Raw genomic sequence first — 4425 nt, forward strand, 5'->3', positions numbered from 1 at the left:
GAGATCAGGTAACTTGCTCAGTTACTGGGGTTTCTACTGTTTTCATGTGTCTATTTTTGTATAGGATGTTCTTTTTTTCTTGAAAAATTTATAAGATTGGCAAATGAAAGGAAAAGCTTTATGATATTCAAGTGATTATTTGCTTATTTTTGGTCATTCTTCATGAGTGAGGGCTTATTCTTTTAGACTACAAGAAAGCATTTTTTAATTGGTTCTCTGTAATTTTTGCTATATGAGCAATCAGTTTTCATCAAAGCCAAGAGCCAGCAGATGTTTAGACTCTAGGAAGATGACCAGGTTCAGGATTTTCATCCAAAAATCTGTAATGCAATATGCTTTAAAATCTACAACTTTTAGAACACCATATGACTATAGATGGGAAATTCTAAACCTGCTTCAGGAGGCAAGTTGGAGTGTTTCAGCTAAAAGATATTCCCTATCTTAGCTCACCTACAAAGAGTTACTTAGGAAGGCAGTCTGTTTGCAACAGGCACAAAAAGTGCAGCATTTACTAACAAGGTTTTCATTCAATAATGTATTGCTTATCCATCATCTTCTGAGCATGACTCTAATTTTAACATAATTGAATCATAGATTAAAACATAGTTGATGCGTTCCATTATAACACGGTTAGCCCAACTTATATTAAATGATCACATCTCTGGCCTCTGTAAGCTTGCTCTGTCCCTTTGGCATGGTCTTAGGTACCTACCATGGCTTCCTTACCATCTGCTGCTAAGCCTTCACAGTTACATTTCTTCACTTGCTTCAGACCTAGAAATGCCATTTCTCAGAGAAGTTTTAGCTCCTGTTGATTGGAATTGTCTCTAAACTTTAACCAGATGTTCAAGTGTGCCAACTGCTTCTTGATCAGTTAGACAGTGATATTGTCAATTAGAAAATAACTCAAGCCTTTGGGGCAAAAATCAGAACCTCTGGGAATACAAAACTTTGAGCTTCCAAGGAGTGAGTGTGGGTGACCTTAGCCAAAATGCCCAACAGTGGTAATGTGGAACCTGAAGACACCACCTCCAGTATCCAGACAGGATCCTCAGTAGAGAGATGAGGACACCAAACTACTTCCAAAGCTTTGGAACCAAAATTTGTCTTGTCAAAAAAAAAAAAAAAATGCAGAGACAAAGATGGAGCAGAAACTGAAGAAATGTCCATTCAGTGACCTGCCCAACTGGAGACCAATACCATCAGCAGGCAACAATCCCTGACAGTATTAGTGATGCTATGCAATGCTTGCAGAAAGGATCCTTGAATGGCTGTCCTCTGAGATGTTCTACTCAGCAGCTGATAGATTTAGACACTTATTCAAACATTGTCCTGAGGTCGTTGACCCCTGTGGAATAATTAGGGAAATGATTGAAATCCCAGAAAGAATTGGCAACCCCACAGGAAGACCAACAGTGCCAACTAACCAGAGACTGAGCCACTCAACAAAGAACATGTAGGACTGGTCTCTGGTCCCTCTCCCCCCACCTCCACCTCTAGGCATATGTGTAGCAGAGGGCTGCCTTGTCTGGCCTCAGTGGGAAAGGATGTGCCTAATCCTGGAGAAACTTGAAGTACCAGGGTGGGAGAAAACCCAGGGAGGAGGTTACCCTCTCAGATATGAAGAGGAAGAGGAATGGGAGAGGAATTCTGTGAGGGAGTGTCAGGAGCTGAGATAGAATTTGGATGTAAAGAAATATAGTAATAATAATAATAATAATAACAATAACAAAACAACAACAACAACAGCCATGTCTTAAGTACTTCTCAAACCAACACATACAGTTCTGGTTCCTGCATTTTCTCCATAACATCTTACATTGAGATTCTCATGGCAGATTTCAACCATGGCTGAATGCATATGAAATAACCTGAAAACTTTGATGGAAAAACTGTTGGTATTTGTTCAGATTTTTGGGTGTATCTTGCTGATTTAATTGAACATCATTTCCTCATCTAAGTCATTTTTTGTTGGTGTGTATTTTGCTGACATAACTCACTTACGTTTCATGTATGAATCTATAAGATACCACTTATTAAAAACATGCAGACTGATAGTTATTTTTTGCTTCAAGTTGGACTGATGTTCTTTATTTTTTTCCTCAATTTTTATTAGGTTTTTTTTTTCATTTCCATTTCAAATGTTATCCCCTTTCTTGATTTCCTCTCTGAAAATCACCTATACCCTCCCCACTTCCCCTGCTCCCCAACCCATCCACTTCCACTTCCTGGCCTTGGCATTCCCCTATACTGTTTTATTTCTGGAGGAAAATCAATTTCATGGGCTCTGCTAACAAACATTCAGTTTTACATGAAGTTCAAAAGCAATTTCTAAGTCTTTCTTCACTGTCTTAGCAAAGGCTTGAGCCTTCTCAATTAAAGTAGTAGTGGAGTTGTGTGCATTTGAACATACTCCTACTTTATTGAAAGCATTGTAGTATGTGCTGCACTACAAATTAGCAGGTCATTCCTCGTGACAGGCAACTCTTATTGTTTTTGTAATTATGGTCTTTGTATGCTTTCCAAAAACCTTCTTGTCACTTCTACTAATAATAGAAGGGGCAAAGGCATGTTTGTTTATTTTTTAGACTTACATAAATCTTCAAATGTAAGCTTGTTCACCAGAAAAAAAAAAAAAAAAAAAACCTTAAATTCCTTCTTTTTCAACAAAGCCACATTTTTGATTAGCTTGTTTTGTTATGATGTTGCTACTTGCCTTTATTTCCAGCACTTGAGGGACAGAAGCAGTCAGATCTCTGTGAGTTCAGGGCCAACTAGCTATTTATAGTATGTTCCAGGACAGCAAGCAGTGGACAGTAAGACTCTTTCTCTCCTCCAACCCCAATGTCAGAGCTTAGAGACTGGTTAGCCAAGAAGCATGGTACTGGGATCAAGTTATATTTTAAATATCTCAAGTTAATAATCTATTCTTGCAAGCAAGGTTATGTCCAGGGAATACATCATTTACTCTATCTCTATTTTATAACCTATAAAATGTTCTTAAACCATTGAATTTAAAGAACAATACCTGTCACAATCTTCCAAAATCATAATACTTTTTTTTTTTTGGTTTTTTGAGACAGGGTTTCTCTGTGAAGTCTTGGCTGTCCTGGAACTCACTTTGTAGATCAGGATGGCCTCGAACTCAGAAATCCTCCTGCCTCTGCCTCCCGAGTGCTGGGATCAAAGGCATGCGCCACCATGCCCGGCAATAGTTTCTTTATATATAAAATACTTTCCATAAATGTAAATTATTCTGTTTATTTAATAAATTATTATTTTTCTGCTCTTTGATGAAAATGTATATCACAGATACACTGTAAAAACATTAGGTGAATTCAGCATACAGTTTTATGACTATGACTTTAATTATACTGTGAACAACAGCCAATTACTAGGTTGTCTTCTTGACTCATATTTTATGGATCATTTGTGAGAATTGACTGATGAATTAACAGGAATTCTGAATTGCTTAATAGGGGGGCAATACATTCATTAGGAAATGTCCTAAGATTAAGGTATGGTAATGATTTTTATTATCAATTTGTTGTTCCTCATTATCACAACAGTTTCCTACAGTCCAGAAGCCACGTCTGCCCACCAGAAAGTTTTTGTCATATAATCTTATCATCCACATCATGCTGGCTACTTTCAAACTTCAGGAACAGAGAGCCCAAAGAATTCTATAGTCACAATCTTGCCTTTACAGGAAAAAATGAATGACATGTACTCTAGAGGATCTTTCTGAAACTGCAACACCTGGGGGAAGATTCCCTCCACTAGAATTATACAGAATCAATATAGCTTTCAGTATCAATGTAGTAAAAAATCCAGTGTGTCAAAAATCAACATAATCCTATGAAAAACCTCCGAAGAAAGCCATTGAAGCAGTAATTACTTGCCTCAAGTTAAGGCAAGATTCATTAGCAAAAATAAAGTTATTCTTTCAGCAACAAATAATTTATTTAATGTTTTATCAATAAGTCAGTCTTTGTTCAGATGCAATTTGAGCTCAAGAACTAAAAGGTGAGTATAATTTCAATGACTCACTTAGGTCATAGAGCTTTTATTTTTTTCCTCCTAAGTTGTATTTTGCTAATGACAGTATTGATAAGTAGTGCTGTATCATTTAATGGCAGGAAAACATCAATATTTCAAGGCAATTTTGGTTTTAGGTACACACAATCTAGTCCACTTACATAAAATAGAATGGCCATGACATCATTCGATGATATAATCTTATGAGATACTCATTACAAATGTGAGACCTGGTTGACCAAAACATGGTTATATAGTGCCTGGCTGTAATGCAAACAATAGAGAAAGTCTCCATATTCAAGCAACAGGTCTATTTATGTCAGGCCTGCTGACTTTCCATCATTTGATGTTAGCACAAATGTGATATTAATATGATCTCCATTATCC

The sequence above is a fragment of the Mus musculus genome, chromosome 11 (genome assembly GCF_000001635.26).
Source record: "Mus musculus strain C57BL/6J chromosome 11, GRCm38.p6 C57BL/6J".
Lineage (NCBI taxonomy): Eukaryota > Metazoa > Chordata > Mammalia > Rodentia > Muridae > Mus > Mus musculus.